This window comes from Oncorhynchus mykiss, chromosome 11 (genome assembly GCF_057628025.1).
Source record: "Oncorhynchus mykiss isolate SJ-2025 chromosome 11, ASM5762802v1, whole genome shotgun sequence".
Taxonomy (NCBI): Eukaryota; Metazoa; Chordata; class Actinopteri; order Salmoniformes; family Salmonidae; genus Oncorhynchus; species Oncorhynchus mykiss.
This window is the reverse complement of record NC_143032.1, coordinates 35,209,357-35,229,226: the sequence shown is the minus strand read 5'-3', so window position 1 is coordinate 35,229,226 and position 19,870 is coordinate 35,209,357. Positions and strand designations below refer to the sequence as shown.

Below are 19,870 nucleotides of genomic sequence, written 5' to 3'. Positions count from 1 at the left end.
ATCAACTCCTTACAAAGGCAGAAACAAATTTCAACACTTGTAATGGCGTGAATGTATGGAAATTGTTGACAGTGTAGCCTATGGACTATCATGGTAGACCAAACTCTTTCTTCGTTACCTCCAGAGGAGAAACGGCTACACTGTCAATATGGCTTCCATATCACGATCCTATATGGCACTGGTCAGAAGTAATGCGCTATAGAGGGAATATGCAGCCATTTGGGATGCATCCCATGTCACTGTGGTGGTAGCAGATTCCTTCTGGTCCTGTGCACCTGAAGAAGGGGAACAAAGGATTAGGAGGATTTATGGGGGATGTATCCCCCTTTCTTTGCTTTAATTACTGAGACCACCCTTCTTCATCACACCTCATCTCCCTCTTTAATACTCCCAAACCCCAAGTCTGACCCCACAGGAATGCCTGGATCCTATACAGCCTACAACCAGCACCAACACTCTCCTCAGCCCTCTACTCCCCCTCCTTCTGATACAATGCCTAACTGCTCCCTCCTTTTGTCCTCCTAAGACATTGACTTAAAGAGATGCTAATGTATCATTCAGATGGGCTGCTTGCTTTCGCTTGGCTTACTTTTCATATACAACGTTAATTATTGTCTTTTTAGGTCTCTTTGCTTGTCTTGTGTCCTGGCTATCTGGTTAAGTTCTTAGGAAGGGCTTGCTTGACTAAGTTGTGTGCATTGGGATTTGACTGTTTCTGCTGCATGTGATTCCCCCCCTACATTATAAAGTTGAAATTTGGATCATGCAGAGGTGAGCTCCCTTTTCTTTACTTTACTGCCATCTTACAGCTGTTTATCTAGCATGTGTGTGTGATAGTTGCTAGGGGCTTAAGACCAGAGCCAAACAGAATCCACAGGGAATTCGCACAGCTGTTGTTTTTACACTGGATAAGACTTCTAGTTATCTCACTGTCCTTTGTCCAGTCGGGCTGTGTTTATTTCCCTAGTCTCCTGGCTGCATGTTGTAGCATGACCCATAACACGATACAGCACTAATGTGTCCCAACTGGCACCCTATTCCCTATGTAGTGCACGACTTTTGACCATGGCAAATAGGGCTCTCGTCAAAAGTAGTACACTATATAGGGAGTAGGGTGCCATTTGGACATAAGCCCTAGTGCTTGGCAGCCTGACCTTACATACCCCCTCTCAACTGAGTGGTTCTTCACTCTACTTACGCCTGACCCTTACTCTACTCAATACCCTACTCAGCAAACTGGATGCAGTCTATCACAGTGCCATCCGTTTTGTCACCAAAGCCCCTTATACCACCCACAACTGCGCCCTGTATGCTCTAATCGGCTGGCCCTCGCTACATATTTGTCGCCAGACCCACTGGCTCCAGGTCATCTATAAGTCTATGCTAGATAAGGCTCCGCCTTATCTCAGCTCACTGGTCACGATAACAACACCCACGCGCTCCAGCAGGTATATCTCACTGGTCGTCCCTAAAGCCAACACCTCCTTTGGCCGCCTTTCCTTCCAGTTCTCTGCTGCCAATGACTGGAAAGAATTGCAAAAATCGCTGAAGCTGGAGACTTATATTTCTCTCACTAACTTTAAACATCAGCTATTTGAGCAGCCAACTGATCGCTGCAGCTGTACATAGCCCATCTGTAAACAGCCCACCCAATCTACCTACCTCATCCCCATATTGTTTTTATTTACTTTTCTCCTCTTTTGCACACCAGTACTTCTACTTGCACATCATCTGCTTAATTGTAATTATTTCGCTACTATGGCCTATTTATTGCCTTACCTCCTCACACCATTTGAACATCCTGTATATAAATATACATTCTTTTTTTTCTATTGTGTTATTGACTGTATGCTTGTTTATTCCATGTGTAACTCTGTGTTGTTGTTTGTGTCGCACTGGTTTGCTTTATCTTGGCCAGGTCGCAGTTGTAAATGAGATCTTGTTCTCAACTAGCTTACCTGGTTAAATACGGTGAACAAAAAAATCATAAAATAAAAAAAACTTTGACCTTTACATGATGTATGAGGAGGCTAATGCATGCCAATACCATGTTAACTACACAGACCCTGATACTGCTGCTTCCCCAGGCCTTCATGTGTAAGCCATTCAGTGCTATATAATACACTGAACAAAAATATAAACGCAACATGTAAAGTGTTGGTCCCAAGTATCATGAGCTGAAATAAAAGATTCCAGAAATGTTCCATACGCACAAAAAAGCTTATTTCTCTCATTTGGTGCACACATGTGTTTACATCCATGTTAGTGAAAATTTCTCCTTTGCCATGACAATCCATGGCATATCAAGAAGCTTATTAAACAGCATGATGATTACACAGGTGCACCTTGTGCTGGGGACAATAAAAGGCCACTCTAAAATGTGCAGTTTTGACAAACTACACAATGCCACAGATGTCTCAAGTTATTAGGGAGTGTGCCATTGGCATGTTGACTGCAGGAATGTCCACCGGAGTTGTTGCCAGATAATTGAATGTTAATTTCTCTACCATAAGCCACCTCCAACGTCATTTTAGAGAATTTGGCAGTACGTCCAACCGGCCTCACAACCGCAGACCACGCGTAACTATGCCAGCCCAGGACCTCTACATCAGGCTTCTTCACCTGCTGGATCATCAGAGACCAGCCCCCGGACAGCTTATGAAACTGTGGGTTTGCACAACTGAAGAATTTCTGCACAAACTGTCAGAAACCGTCTCAGAGAAGCTCATCTGCGTGGTCGTAGTTCTCATCAGGGTCTTGATCTAACTGCAGTTCAGCGTCATAATCGTCTTCAGTGGGCAAATGTTCACCCTCAATGGCCACTGGAACGCTGGAGAAGGGTGCTCTTCCCAGATGAATCCCGGTTTCAACTGTACCGTGCAGATGGCAGACAGCGTGTATGGCATTGTGTGGGTGAGCGGTTTGCGGATGTCAACGTTGTGAACTGAGTGCTCCATGGTGGTGGTGGGGTTATGGTATGGGAAGGCATAAGCTACGGACAAAGAGCGCAATAACATTTTATTGATGGCAATTTAAATGCACAGAGATACCCTGCGAGATCCTATGGCCCATTGTTGTGCCGTTCATCAGCCGCCATCACCTCATGTTTCAGCATGATAATGCACGGCCCCATGTCGCAAGGATCTGTACACAATTCCTAGAAGCTGAAAATGTTCCAGTTCTTCTTTGGCCTACGTCATTATTTATTATTGAGTTAGATGAATTGTAACTCAGTAGAGTCTTTTGAAATTGTTGTATGTTGGTTTATATTTTTGTTCAGTGTAGATTGATCTTGTGTAATGGCCTCTCATGCTTCTATATTGCATTAAAGTGTGTGTGTGTTGTCCCTAAGGCTTGTGTCCTCTTGGTCAACTACAGTGTAAGAATGACCAGTGTTTCCATCCAGACAAGTGACTTCAAGACGACTGTGGTGACGGCACTGATGAAAAGGACTGTGGGACTTCCTGCTCCTTCGAGCATGGTCGCTGTGGTTGGAAGAGCACACTTGCCAACGTCTTTGATTGGACGTTGGGCATTGGCTCCCTCCATGGCATAAGACCTGCATTTGACCACACTCTGAATAAGGATCATTGTAGTGTATTAGTGATTTCTGTGTTATAGTACAGGCAATATGTTCATATAATCATGAAACCTGCAGTTTGGGGCTCTGAACATCTTGGGGCTTTGAGCAATTGGAAAAACCTCCCCTGGCCGTGGTTCCCGGACAATGCATTTTCCTTCAAATCTGCTGAACTAAACATGATAACATTGGATTAGAGTCCAATGGCGTATTTGGATTGATGAGGACATTTTTTACATTCCCTACCTGCTCTGCCAATACATGAAAATCCATATCCCAGAATTTGATAAGATTAGTTTAATCACATAACCCCTCAAATAATATTGTACACCATTTAAATAATATCCTCAGAATAATGTGATATTTCAACAGAATAAACACTGTCCCAAATTACACCCTATTCCCTATACAGAGCATTACACTATACAGGGCATTCGGAAAGCAATCAGACCCCTTCACTTTTTCCACATTTTGTTACGTTACAGCCTTATTCTGAAATTGATTAAATGTTTTTCCCCCCTCATCAATCTACACACAATACTCCATAATGACAAAGCAAAAACAGGTTTTTAGAAATGTTGGCAAATGTATTAAAGATTAAAAAAACAGATACCTTATTTACATAAGTATTCAGACCCTTTGCTATGAGACTTGAAATTGAGCTCAGGAGTGTCCTGTTTCCATTGATCATCCTTGAGATGTTTTTCAAACTTGATCGGAGTCCACCTGTGTCAAATTCAATTGATTAGACATGATTTGGAAAGGCGCACACCTGTGTGTATATAAGGTCCCACAGTTGACAGTGCATGTCAGAACAAAAACCAAGTGATGAGGTCAAAGGAATTGTCCTTAGAGCGCAGAGATAGGATTGTGTTGATGCACAGATCTAGGGAAGGGTACCAAAAAATGTCTGCAGCAATGAAGGTGCACAAGAACACAGTGGCCTCTATCAAATGCTTAAATGGATGAAGTTTGGAACCACCAAGACTCTACCTTGAGCTGGCCGCCTGGACAAACAGGCATTCGGGGGAGAAGGGCCTTGGTCAGAGAGGTGACCAAGAACCCGATGGTCACTCTGCCAGAGCTCCAGAATTCCTCTGTGGAGATGGGAGAACCTTCCAGAAGGACAACAATCTCTGTAGCACCACACCAATCAAGCCTTTATGGTAGAGTGGCCTGACAGAAGCCACTCCTCAGTAAAAGGCACATGACAGCCCACTTGGAGAAACAATATACTCTGGTCTGATGAAACCAAGATGAAACTCTTTGGCCTGAAGGCCAAGTGTCAAGCCTGGAGGAAACCTGGAACCATCCCTACAGTGAAGCATGGTGGAGGCAGCATCATGCTGTGGGAATATTTTTCAGTGGCAGGCACTGGGAGACTAGTCAGGCTTGAGGGAAAGATGAACAGGGCAAAGTAAAGAGAGATCCTTGATGAGAACCTGCTCCAGAGTGCTCAGGACCTCAGACTGGGGTGAAGATTCACCTTCCAACAGGACTACAACCCTAAGCACACAGCCAAGACAACACAGGAGTGGCTTCGGGACAAATCTCTGAATGTCCTTGAGTGGCCCAGCCAGAGCCCAGACTTGAACCCGATCGAACATCTCTTGAGAGACCGGATAATAGCTGTGCAGCAACGCTCACCTTCCAACTTGATAGAGCTTGAGGGGATCTTCAGAGAAGAATGGGAGATTCTCCCCACTCTTTGCCTCACAATGGTTTGATCCACTGCCAGTTCCTTATCTGGCAGGTAACAGAGTGTTCGTATCTACTGTCTGAAAGGCACTCAATGCACGTAACTGACGTGAGGTTAATCCAGTCAATCGCACCATAGCAATGTTTTTTTGTTTTTATGTTGGCAGGGTTTACACACACACTAGCTGAATGAGCAGAGCTAGCGGGCAAACATGAACTATCAAGCTAGCTAGTACCTATTCCATTTATGTGGCATCGTCAAAGATGGAATCTTTGCTATCGTCAGTTTATTCCAAGATCAGCATGCAACTGTAGTGCTTCAAAGTCCCTGTGATAAGGTTAGCGATAAACTGAACTCCCAACTGAACAGAACTACACCCTCTTCTACCATTGTCTTAAATATCTTTAATGGTCTCGTTGCAAAAGCTAAATTGACGCTATGGGATTTTGAAGCACATGTGTGCCGATCTTGGAGTAAACTGACAATAGCAAAGATTATAGCAAACACCACAGAAACAGAATTGGTGCTCGCTAGCTTTGCAAATTTAGCTATTGTTGGAAACCAGCCAATATGAAACAAACTATATTAAAATTACAAAAGGTTGCAGCATATGTTGTGTAAATGGTGAACCCATACAGCTGTCAACTCTTGTCACTGCAACCCGTTTCACATTTGCTAGCTACCTTTTAGATCGAAGCCCATATAGAATGATAGAAGATAAAGTGTGTGTGTGTGTGTGTGTGTGTGTGTGTGTGTGTGTGTGTGTGTAGCTAGCCAGCCTGCCAGGTAGAAAGATGTCAGAAAAAAGTAAAAAGACAGACATCAGAGTCTTTTTTTCAGTACACCAAAACGCAGGGCAAGAACCCTAGGAGCCTAAGACTAGTTGATAAAATGTTCATTAGAAAGAATGAAATGCTAATGGAAATGTTTCACAATGATGTCATTAGGCAGATCAGGCAACAGAGGGCACACTGACAGCAGAGCTGGGGACAGATGGGCAGGGACAGACTGGCAGAGACAGGGAGTCTCAGGTAAGTTTTTTGAGTCTTTGTTTGGCAACATTATGGAAGGTTCTCAATTTTTTTGACTTGTATAATAGGGACATAATTAGAAAATGCCATGGATACCCCCACTCTCAACTTAAACTGGTGACTGAACTAAGATTTGTTTAAGGCAATGGTATTGCTGTTGTGATTAATTGTGTAGTTTTGGGTACCGGTAGTTAGGAGTACGGCAAACACCTTGTTTCTTTTCTAGAGACAGACTGTGAGGGTGGTGAAAGGGAAAGAGCCAAGGAGAGAGACTTCAGAGGACAGTCTCACAGCCACGGCAGGACCAGGTGTCAACCTTGTTGCCAGCAGCACCAGTATAGGGGACAGTGGCACAGCCACGGCAGGACCAGGTGTCAACCTTGTTGCCAGCTGCACCAGTATAGGGGACAGTGGCACAGCCACGGCAGGACCAGGCGTCAACCTTGTTGCCAGCAGCACCAGTATAGGGGACAGTGACACAGCCACGGCAGGACCAGGTGTCAACCTTGTTGCCAGCTGCACCAGTATAGGGGACAGTGGCACAGCATTGTCCAGTTACCTCAGTGATGGCACAAACCCATATCAGCTACACCCACAATTTATAGAACCGCAAACTCTTGCCAACAGAGTGTTGACGTTTCAAGAGAGATGGTTTTGCGATTTCCCCTGGCTACTTTATAATCCATTAATAAGAGTTTTGTTTTTTCACTGTAGCCAAGGGGTTTGAAGCCAGCCATCTTTTGGCCAAAGAGCGGATGCTGCCTTTATTAGTGCAGGATTTAGCAACTGGAGAAAAGCCATTGTAAAATTCACAGCACACCAGCTAAATCCAATCAGTGTCCAGTTATCCAGCGCGTGGGGTAAACAGCAGAAATGACGAAAGCTACCCTGCACTGTATGAGAAAGCAACAACATTGATTGAATCCACTCAAGATGATTTGATGGCAAAGCAGTGGATCACTATAGGGCAGAATTTTTTAAAGTGTTGGATGGTGTGGAGGTTCAGTTTGGCGACCGTTTTGACCAGGACAGTCTAAACATTCTGCAAAACTTTGAAAGAGTGCTTCTCACGGGGGAGTTGGATGAGTCTCTAGATCAGTACCCTGAGCTGAACATAGATTCTCTTTCAGTGCAGTTGCCTCTCTTTCGCAAACAAATACCCCTGTGGCAGCAGTTGAGAGGCAGCAGAGGTTCTCAGGAGGCTTCCAGTGGAGGTGCAGGGGTTGGTTGACCAAGTTGAGGTGCTGATCAGAATTTTGTCTGTAATGTACATAAAGACAGGCTGGACAGTCTTTAGGGAAAATACAGTGCATTGCGAAAGTATTCGGCCCCCTTGAACTTTGCGACCTTTTGCCACATTTCAGGCTTCAAACATAAAGATATAAAACTGTATTTTTTTGTGAAGAATCAACAACAAGTGGGACACAATCATGAAGTGGAACGACATTTATTGGATATTTCAAACTTTTTTAACAAATCAAAAACTGAAAAATTGGGCTTGCAAAATTATTCAACCCCTTTACTTTCAGTGCAGCAAACTCTCTCCAGAAGTTCAGTGAGGATCTCTGAATGATCCAATGTTGACCTAAATGACTAATGATGATAAATACAATCCACCTGTGTGTAATCAAGTCTCCGTATAAATGCACCTGCACTGTGATAGTCTCAGAGGTCCGTTAAAAGCGCAGAGAGCATCATGAAGAACAAGGAACACACCAGGCAGGTCCGAGATACAGTTGTGAAGAAGTTTAAAGCCGGATTTGGATACAAAAATATTTCCCAAGCTTTAAACATGCCAAGGAGCACTGTGCAAGCGATAATATTGAAATGGAAGGAGTATCAGACCACTGCAAATCTACCAAGACCTAGACGTCCCTCTAAACTTTCAGCTCATACAAGGAGAAGACTGATCAGAGATGCAGCCAAGAGGCCCATGATCACTCTGGATGAACTGCAGAGATCTACAGCTGAGGTGGGAGACTCTGTCCATAGGACAACAATCAGTCGTATATTGCACAAATCTGGCCTTTATGGAAGAGTGGCAAGAAGAAAGCCATTTCTTAAAGATATCCATAAAAAGTGTCGTTTAAAGTTTGCCACAAGCCACCTGGGAGACACACCAAACATGTGGAAGAAGGTGCTCTGGTCAGATGAAACCAAAATTGAACTTTTTGGCAACAATGCAAGACGTTATGTTTGGCGTAAAAGCAACACAGCTCATCACCCTGAACACACCATCCACACTGTCAAACATGGTGGTGGCAGCATCATGGTTTGGGCCTGCTTTTCTCCAGCAGGGACAGGGAAGATGGTTAAAATTGATGGGAAGATGGATGGAGCCAAATACAGGACCATTCTGGAAGAAAACCTGATGGAGTCTGCAAAAGACCTGAGACTGGGACGGAGATTTGTCTTCCAACAAGACAATGATCTAAAACATAAAGCAAAATCTACAATGGAATGGTTCAAAAATAAACATATCCAGGTGTTAGAATGGCCAAGTCAAAGTCCAGACCTGAATCCAATCGAGAATCTGTGGAAAGAACTGAAAACTGCTGTTCACAAATGCTCTCCATCCAACCTCACTGAGCTCGAACTGTTTTGCAAGGAGGAATGGGAAAACATTTCAGTCTCTCGATGTGCAAAACTGATAGAGACATACCCCAAGCGACTTACAGCTGTAATCGCAGCAAAAGGTGGCGCTACAAAGTATTAACTTAAGGGGGCTGAATCATTTTGCACGCCCAATTTTTCAGTTTTTGATTTGTTAAAAAAGTTTGAAATATCCAATAAATGTCGTTCCACTTCGTGATTGTGTTCCACTTGTTGTTGATTCTTCACAAAAAAATACAGTTTTATATCTTTATGTTTGAAGCCTGAAATGTGGCAAAAGGTTGCAAAGTTCAAGGGGGCCGAATACTTTCGCAATGCACTGTATTGAATGACTATAGAAATGAATCAGAAAAAGTTCAATAAAAAGGTCAGGTCAGTGCGGAGACCAACTTTGTGATGGTTCTCAATGAAGATTCTTTGAGATGAGATCGCACCATGTTCATTGTATTAATGAAACCTGCACCCATACAGTGTACAGTACCATTACCACCTTGCTTGGTATTGCTGGTTGTAAATACAAATACCTGCATACATACTGGACTGATAAGGAACACTGATATAATTATTATTAGTAGTATTATAATGATTTAAAAATTTTAACAAGTTGGGACAACCCTTCAGGTTAACTACTGTACATATCAATTATCCAGTAGTAGTAATTATGGTTCCTCAATATACATTTAATATATTACAACGTAGGCTATGTGTACAGCACTACTTTTGGTGTCCCCCTCAGGAATTGCTCTTGAGAAAATGTCATGTAATTGTCCCCTCCAAAGTTGATATCAGATTTTCGCCCCTGGTAAGAAGGGGTTAATTCTAGCAGTTTTAGATCACTGACTCATGTTCAATCCAAAACTTTCTTTTCTGTCTTTGGATGTTCGATCATTGACCCGTGAAACTTTTTCTGTTTCTGAAATGGCACGCATCCGGGGGCACCTGTGGCAGTGATTACACCACCACCCACTGACCCCTCTCCCTCGCACCCCGATCACCTCACTGTAATTTGTCGCCAGCAGCAAGAGTAACCTGAGGAGACTGGTATCAATCTGCCTCACGTCTCCCTCTCCTTCCGTCTGTCTTTCTCTTTCTGTCTCGCTCTTTCTCTCCCAGGTAATTTTGTCCTTCTGGAGGCCGATAGAGTGGGATTGAAAGGTGATAAGGCTCACATGAAGAGCGCTGTGTGGAAGGAGTCTCATGGCACCTACAACCTCCCAATTCTGGTACTACATTTCCCACAAAAGCATCAGGCAATAGGCTTCCTGGTAAAGGTACGGAACATTCATTATTTTAGCTACAGTATGTTGAGGAATGGACATATGGAATAGAGTTGGGCAATTCCATTGCCTGGTCCCAGATCTGTTTGTGCTTTTGCCAACTCTAACATGTTTGGCATGACAATGAGTGACAAGGAGTTGGCATGATAGCACGAACAGACGGACACTCAGGCTAGCAAATATATTCATTACAGCAGAAAATACAGTGGCTTTGTTTCCACCAAAAGCATTGGTTGTCCACAGGATGTCAGCAAATAAAATTAGTAAGTGCCGTTTTACTGATGCATAGATAATTAGGAGTCGTTGCCATGGTTACCCTAGACTGTATACAGTGGATTCGGAAAGTATTCAGACCCCTCCACTTTCTCCACATTTTGTTTCAGTACAGTTTTATTCTAAAATATATTAAATTGTTTTTCCCCTCATCAATCTACAAACAATACCCCATAATGACAATGCAAAAACAGGTTATGAATTTTTGCAATTAAAAAAAAAAAAATGACATCACATTTACATAAGTATTCAGACCCTTTATTTGGTACTTTGTTGAAGAGCCATTTGCAGAGATTACAGCATCGAGTCTTCTTGGGTATGACGCTACATGCTTGGCTCACCTGCATTTGGGCTCTGTCCGGTTGGATGGGGTGCGTCGCTGGGGCGCGTCGCTGCACAGCTATTTTCAGGTCTCTCCAGAGATGTTCGACTGGGTTGAAGTCTGTGTTTTGGCTGGGCCACTCAAGGACATTCAGAGACTTGACCCAAATCCACTCCTGCGCTGTGTGCTTAGGGCTGTTGTCCTGTTGGAAGGTGAACATTCACCCCAGTCTGAGGTCCTGAGCGCTCTGGAGCAGGTTTTGTCAAGGATCTTTCTGTACTTTGCTCCATTCATCTTTCCCTCAATCCTGACTAGTCTCCCGGTCTCTGCTGCTGAAAAACTTCCCCAGAGCATGATGCTGCCACCACCATGCTTCACCGTAGGGATGGTATTGGCCAGGTGATGACCAGTGCCTAGTTTCCTCCAGGCGTGACGCTTGGCATTCAGGCCGAAGAGTTCAATCTTGGTTTCATCAGATCAGAGAATCTTGTTTCTCATGGTCTGCAAGTCCTTTCGGTGCCATTTTGAAAACTCCAAGTGGCTATCATGTGCCTTTTACAGAGGAGTGGCTTCCGTCAAGCCACTCTACCTTAAATGCATGATTGGCAGAGTGCTGCAGAGATGTCTGTTCTTCTGGAAGGTTCTTCCATCTCCAGAAGAACTCTGGAGCTCGGTCAGAGTGACTATCCGGTTCTTGGTCACCTCCCTGACCAAGGCCCTTGTCCCACAATTGCTCACTTTGGCCGGGCGGCTAGCTCTAGGTAGCGTCTTGGTGGTTCCAAACTTCTTCCATTTAAGAACGATGGCCACTGTGCTCTTGGGGACCTTCAATGCTGCAGAATGTTTTGGTACCCTTCCCCAGATCTGTGCCTTGACACAATCCTGTCTTGGAGCTCTATGGACAATTCCTTCGACCCCATGGCTTGGTTTTTGCTTTGACATGCACTGTTAACTGTGGGACCTTATATAGACAGGTGTGTAACTTTCCAAATCATGTCCAATCAATTTAATTTATCACAGGTGGACTCCAAGTTGGAGAAACATCTCAAGGCTGATCAATGGAAACAGGATGCACCTGAGCTCAATTTCGAGTCTCATAGCAAAGGGTTTGCATGCTTATGTAAATTAGGTTTTTCTGGTTTTATTTTTAATAAATTAGCAAAAATCTATAACAACTGTTCGCTTCTTCATTATTTGGTATTGTCTGTAGATTGATGAGGGGGGAGGAGGAATCATTAAATCTATTTTAGAATAAGATTGTAAAAGTCAGAAAGGTTAAGGAGTCTGAATACTTTCCAAATGCACTGTAACGCACTACTTTTGACCTGACCCCATGGGCCCTTTTTAAAAGTAGTTCACTACAAAGGGAATAGGGTGTCAGGTACTGTAATGTCATATTAGAGCTGCAGTCCTGTTGCCATGTTCACTGTCATTTTCAGAGGGGCAAGACAGACACCTGTCACTCTCCGTGCCAATGCTCCACAGCTTGGAAATCTGCAGGAGGGTAGAGACGAGGGGGCACGGAAGGTGTGAGGGTTGTCCCAGACCAGGGCAGACCCCACCATCTGGGCCGAGCTGCTCCTCTTTTAATCTGACACCCTGCAATTGTTTTTTTTTTTTTTTACTTTGTGCTTGTTTCATTTGCAAGTTGTTGTGGCGTGTTTCCCTAACCTTAACCCTTATTCTAAACCTAACCATAACCTCAGCAAGCAGTTGGTTATAAACACATAGTTTGTTGATAGACTATCCCGACTATCCAAATAAAGTGTGACCTGGCAGAGTTCTCTTGTTTCTTACTGTGCATGGTTTGTTTAATCTCAAACATGATTAAACTTGGCAAGGTAGTGCTCAAAGTGTGTGTGTGTGTGTTAGTGTACAGATGTTTCTCCCTGTGTGTGAGAGACTGTCACCTCTATCACTATGTTTGTATGAAGGGTGAGGACTAATGACAATTATTTTTAGATTCAAATTCGTGTGGGTAGTAGATCGAGTACAAGCCGTGCATGTTGAGCACACACATACTGCTCTGTGTGTTCCCATACACTTGTGGCATCCTGTGTTGGTGTGTGACTCGGTTGTGCATGTGTTTGTGTGTTGGTGTACAGGTTACAGGTTTGGTTCCCTGTGGGTGTGTGAGCTTGTACATACAGCAGGAACCATTATGTGCAATTTGCCAAGCAGGTCAGGAAGTCATGTAAATTCCAGCAAAACCTCTTATTCCTCTTCTAGATGTGAGGGGTAGTATCCCACCTACTGGAATTAGCATTTCATTAAGCTTCCCCTGATAAAGGAGGCAACTGTTATGCAAGAGGCTGGGCTGCTAGCACAAGCTAGCGTAACAGAACTCACGGTGGAGGTGTGAGAAGGATAGCTACAGGCAATGAGAGTGGGCTGCGTTCCAAATGGCACCCTATTCCTTATATAGCGCCTGGTCAAAAGCAGTTCACTATTTAGGGAGTAGAGTGCATTTGAGACGCACATTACGAGTCCAACCCATTAGAGCCCGAAGCTAATTGTGTGCCTTGTCAGAAGTTGGTTGCTGAGGGGATGGTTGTTAAAAACATCATCTAAACCCCCACAGCATCCATTCTGGCTCTCAATGGTGTCATTTCTGTGATGTCACTAGATGGCTATAATAAGCAAAGATAACAGAATTGTAGGCTATTCTCTGTTTTCACAGAAATCTGTCTTGCATCATAAAAAAAACACAGTACAGGACATATAAACCAGCAACAGACACCATACAAAAACACATTACAGGACATATAAACCAGCAACAAACACCATACAAAAACACATTACAGGACATATAAACCAGCAACAGACACCATACAAAAGCACATTACCGGACATATAAACCAGCAACAGACACCATACAAAAACACATTACAGGACATATAAACCAGCAACAGACACCATACAAAAACACATTACAGGACATATAAACCAGCAACAGACACCATACAAAAACACATGGGGATAGAGGACTGTACAGGGTGAGGTAATTATAATTAAAATATTCACATCACAGATCAGGAATCACATATGGGGCTGTAAAGTGCAGTAGTGTAGTTCCATGTATGAAGGTAATACCCTACATTATTCTCATTTTACTACCCGCTCGTTTAACTGAGCTGCATCGATTGGATTTTGAGCCAACCAGGCATTTGATTGGCCTCAGGATAGTGCAGCATGCTAGTGTTGGACCTGGGATTCTTTTTACACATTATTGAGACAGTTATGAATTGACAGAGGGGAAGAAGGGCAGTAACAGATGGAACGGGGATAAAACCCTAGTCTCTGTCTAAGACGGGAGCATTAATGCTTTGACCCCAGACTGCGCACAGTTGGAACTGGAATTTGACTCCAACCCACTGATTGTTTGACTGTCTGACTTTGAATGGCAGACTGACCTGCAGGATCTGAGGAGATGTGTTGATTACTTTACATATCGCCCTCTTTCACGTAGATGGAACATGACCTTTCTGAAAGGTCACTGTCATGGAGATGAGTGGAAAAGTGTCTCACACGAGTTCTAAGGTCACAGTACCATCATCTTAGATTAGGAGTTAGGAGTACCTCTTGCCACTGTGGAGTAAGGACTGCTCTGTTGAGATTCAAATGTGGCCGACCATCTCTTTTCGGTCGTATGTTCCAAAATTTGAAAATGTGTTTGTATATTGGATAAAAGTACAGACTCTGAGCTTCAAAATGGCATATCATGCACTGTAGTTGGAGGAAACATGAGGAAGTAATGTTGCTTTAAATGTTGATACATTTATAATCCCATTTAGGAGAAAAAGGAATTCAAACATTTTGCTTCGATTTTCACACTTGCTCTATATTAATCCTTGGGGAAAACAGTGCATTTGGAAAGTATACAGACCCCTTGATCTTTTCCACATTTTGTTACGTTACAGCCTTATTCTAAAATATATATTTTTTAAATCATCAATCTACACACAGTACCCCATAGAGACAAAGCCATTCTTCTCTGCAGATCCTCTCAAGCTCTGTCAGGTTGGATGGGGAGCGTTGGTGCACAGCTATTTTCAGATCTCTCCAGAGATGTTCGATCAGGTTCAAGTCCGGGCTCTGGCTGGGCCAGCCAATGACATTCAGTGACTTGTCCCGAAGCCACTCCTGTGTTGTTTTGGCTGTGTGCTTAGGGTTGTTGTCCTGTTGGAAGGTGAACCTTCACCCCAGTCTGAGGTCCTGAGCGCTTTGGAGCAGATTCTCACCAAGGATCTCTCTGTACTTTACTCTGTTCATCTTTCCCTCGATCCTGATTAGTCTCCCAGTCATTGCCACTGAAAAACATTCCCCCCAGCATGATGCTGCTACCACCATGCTTCACCGTAGGGATGCTACCAGGTTTCCTCCAGACATGACGCTTGGCATTCAAGCCAAGAGTTACATCTTGTTTCTCATGGTCTGAGAGTCTTTAGGTGCCTTTTTGGCCAAGTCTAAGCGGGCTGTCATGTGCCTTTTATGTTATGAACAAAGGAATCTAGCCTGAGAGCATAATTCTGTGCTGCCCTTTGCAGTAAGACATGTAATATCCATGCCTCAATCTATAATCCAATAACCATCTATTTAGCTATAATTTCATTGTGGCTAGCTAGCTAGTCAGTTTAGCATGTGTCCCTATCATTTAGCATGGGGTTTGATTAGCTTGCTAATAGATTAGCATTTGCACCAATATTTCTCAGTAGCTCCCTGGCTAGTTATACATGACAAACTGACAAACGTGAAAAGGAGTATCATATCATGCATGGTTTAGCACACCAGAAATCAACATTAACAGCAGAATGCAACTGTCCAGTTCAGCTAGCTATACTGTTAACGTTACCAGTATGTAATTGTCTAGTAAGCTAGCTTACAGTTGAAGTTGGAAGTTTACCTACACTTAGGTTGGAGTCATTAAAACTTGTTTTTCAACCACTCCGCAAATGTCTTGTTAACAAACTATGGTTTTGGCAAGTCGATCAGGACATCTACTTTGTGCATGACACAAGTAATTTTTTGAACAATTGTTTACAGACAGATTATTTCACTTAATTCACTGTATCACAATTCCAGTGGGTCAGACGTGTACATACACTAAGTTGACTGTGTATTTAAACAGCTTGGAAAATTCCAGAAAATGATGTCAGGCTTTAGAAGATTCTGATAGGATAATTGACATCAGTTGGAGGTGTACCTGTGGATGTATTTCAAGGCCCACCTTCAAACTCAGTGCCTCCTTGCTTGACATCATAGGAGAATCAAAAGAAATCAGCCAAGACCTCAGAAAAAGAATTGCAGACCTCCACAAGTCTGGTTCATCATTTGGAGCAATTTCCAAATTCCTGAAGGTACCACGTTAATCTGTACAAAGAATAGTACGCAAGTATAAACACCATGGGACCACGCAGCCGTCATATCACTCAGGAAGAAGACGTGTTCTGTCTCCTAGAGATTAATGTACTTTGGTGCGAAAAGTGCAAATCAATCCCAGAACAACAGCAAAGGACCTTGTGAAGATGCTGGAGGAAACAGGTAAAAAAGTATCTATATCCACAGTAAAACGAGTCCTATATCGACATAACCTGAAAGGCCGCTCAGAAAGGAAGAAGCCACTGCTCAGAACTGCCATAAAAAAAGCCAGACTACGGTTTTCAGCTGCACATGAGGACAAAGATCGTACTTTTTGGAGGAATGTCCTCTGGTCTGATGAAACAATAATAGAACTGTTTGGTCATAATGACCATTATTATGTTTGGAGGAAAAAGTGGGAGGCTTGCAAGCCGAAGAACACCATCCCAACTGTGAAGCACAGGGGTGGCAGCATCATGTTGTGGGGGTTCTTTGCTGCAGGAGGGAGTGCACTTCACAAAATAGATGGCATCATGAGGAAGAAGAATTGTGTATATATTAAAGCAACTTCTCAAGACATCAAAGCTTGGTCGCAAATGGGTCTTCCAAATGGACAATGACCTAAAGCATACTTCCAAAGTTGTGGTAAAATGGCTTAAGGACAACAAAGTCAAGGTATTGGAGCTCATCATATAGAACATTTGTGGGCAGAACTGAAAAAGCGTGTTTGAGCAAGGAGGCATACAAACCTGACTCAGTTACACCAGTTCTGTCAGGAGGAATGGGGCAAAATTCACCCAACTTATTGTGGGAAATTTGGAAGGCTGCGCGAAACGTTTGACCCAAGTTAAACATTTTTAAAGGCAATGCTACCAAATACTAATTGAGTGTATTTAAACTTCTCACCCACTGGGAATGTGATGAAAGAAATAAAGGCTGAAATAAATTATTCTCTCTACAATTATTCTGACATTTCACATTCTTAAAGTGGTGATCCTAACTGACCTAAAACAGGGAATTTTTACTAGGATTCAATGTCAGGAATTGTGAAAAAACTGAGTTTAAATGTAGTTGGCTAAGATGTATGTAAAACTTCCGACTTCAACTGTATATTTCTACCAATAGCTATTGATGAAAACAACTTTTGGATACAGTTGAGACAACACCATATGCACATGTAGCTCCCTTGGCATTTTAACTGTGGACTCTTACCTGTGTATGGATTATGATGATTCAAGGCAGAATGAAACACTTTCAAAAATAATCCTTCCCACTCAGCTCCGACCAATCCAGACTGCTTTTGCCACAGAAGACAGAGAGCCTTGTTGATACCAGCAGCAGTTTTCAGGACAACACTGTTATTGATAGCTGTAGCTACACTTTGCATGTTGTCCATGATGAAAATATGAGTAAATCCAATTAGATATTTCAAATATCTGCGGTAGAGGAGAGCAGGATGTGACAGTATGGGACTCTCTTTCTCGTGAATGTCCCAGCCGCCTCATTATCTCAACCAATCAGGACTAGGCACGATTGTGCATTTTCTCCATGTCTTCGTGATTTCAGATTTGATTTCTATTTGCAGATTACATACGAGTTTGTTATTACGGCAAATAAAAGTTCACTTGTTCAAAAAGGCACGTTTTCTACGTTTAAATGCCTCTCCTGTGAAGTAGTGACCTCTGTCACACTCCCAGTTTTTGGAAATGGGTCACATGTGGATTGTCGCCAAGGCATGTAAATCAGCGTGCAGGCCATGCATGTTGAGAGGACATGTATACACAGACACACAGACAGAGAGAGAGAGACCGACACACCAATCTGAAGGACAGTGTAAATACAATATCAACAATATATTCAAAGGTGTTTGCAGAACAAAGGGAACTGTAGTTGACTCAGGAGTCCTTGATAGGTCGGGAGGACTGCATGTACCTGGCTTTACACACTAAATACGTAACGTTTACTCCATTGAGCTGTCTATTCAGATCAGCATCGGGAACTTCTGAGTTATGTCATGATCGTACTAGTTACCACTCTAACAATGGCTCAGCCCATTGGGAGGTAACAAACACTTTAGGGAGTCTGTGACACTGTGCCCATCCCAAATGGCACCCTACATTATTCTATATGTAGTGCGCTACTTTTGACCTGCTGGGCAAATCTTTTTGCCTGCTAATACAGGACTATTAAAGGCCCAGTGCACTACTTTAGTACGATGATTATTATTATTATAAGTTGCATTTTATTTTCTATAATATAGATTTTTTAATTCAGAATTTTCAGGGGGCGCTCCTACTTCCTGCGACTATGATTTCATTCAATCATTGCTGTTTCATTTGGTGAATCTAGGTGCCCCCAACCAAACGTTCAATACTTTCCTCTACCAGAGTTTACTATGAAAGTTCCTTGGTATTACTGTAGTACAGTATTACTCAGTGAGTCAGAATGCTTGTTTGAATTGTTGTAGTGCCTATCTGCTTCTGTTAAGATCTCAGTGCCTCTCATACAGATGAAATCCCAATTAATTGGACCCATAGAGATTCCATGGGTACGGTGTCCATATTAGGACAGTTTCAGTCTCAGCAGTTGTCAGCCTTGGTGTCCACGGTTCTGGTCTTGACTGGTCGTATCTTCATTATAGTGTCCAATAGGCCAAAAGTTATACAATGTTTGAATGATCGGTCTTTTGCTGGTGAAAAATGTTCTGCTGGTGTCTGTAGAGACGTGTGTGTGTGTGTGTGTGTGTGTGTGTGCGTACATGCTGTGTTTACACAGGCAGCCCAATTTAGATATTTTTTTCACTAATTGATGTATAAAGATCTGATGTGATTGATCAAAAGACTAATTAGTGAAAGAAATGTCAGAATTTGTCTGCCTGTGTAAATGCAGCCATAGTAACACATCTGCCTCCGCATGACTTTACTCATAGACCTTACTTCTCAACAACGGAATATTCGACAGAATAGAAAAAAAACATAATGCTCTCTGATTTGAAGGTGAGCCGACAGCCAATCAGCTGCCGGCGGCCCCATAAAATGAAAAGGCCATGAATATAAATTGGATTTCATCTTACCAGGACATTCAATATAATAGTGAGACATTGGGGAGATGGATTGAATATTTATTTTAATGGCGATTACAACTTTCGCCGTCAGTTTAGGGTCCTGCGTCTATCATCAAATGTGATATAATTTATACCAATGATACAATTATGTAAATGTATAGCCGGCCTCATTATGCAGAAAGTGGATTTACGGGTTTGGCTGCGGAGAGTGTGAACTCTTTCGAATAAACTCTGAAATTGATCTGATAAGTGCCTCAATTGATATCGCATCGAGGCATCAAATATGAACCGTGCCTGTACGATCCACTCATCAGCTGCAGCGCCGAGACTCGTTTTATGGATGGAGCTCCCTTCCTATATCGCACATAAATCTAGATCAATCCTGTGGTAAAACTGGCTATTAATCTATGTTTTACCCTCTCCGTAACAAGATTACTTCTAGCAAGGACTTCATTGGCATATAGTAGGCTGGTAGAGAGAAAACACAATGTATATGGCTCACCCTAGGGTGCATTTTAATATGCTTTTAAACTTCTGAATACAAAATAAGATTATCTGTCATCTGTTTTGAGTAGATTAGGTCCAGGCTCTTTCATTGCAGTGGCTATGAAAACGGAGACCCTTGGCAAACAATTGGTAGTCCAAGAAGCTAC

The 19,870-nt window shown here is 42.8% G+C and overlaps 1 pseudogene; it reads left to right on the top strand.

Annotated features, from left to right (window-relative positions):
• The window catches only part of LOC149979569 (MAM and LDL-receptor class A domain-containing protein 1-like), a 36,132-nt pseudogene that overhangs the window by 7,261 nt on the left and 9,001 nt on the right, over nt 1-19,870 (top strand).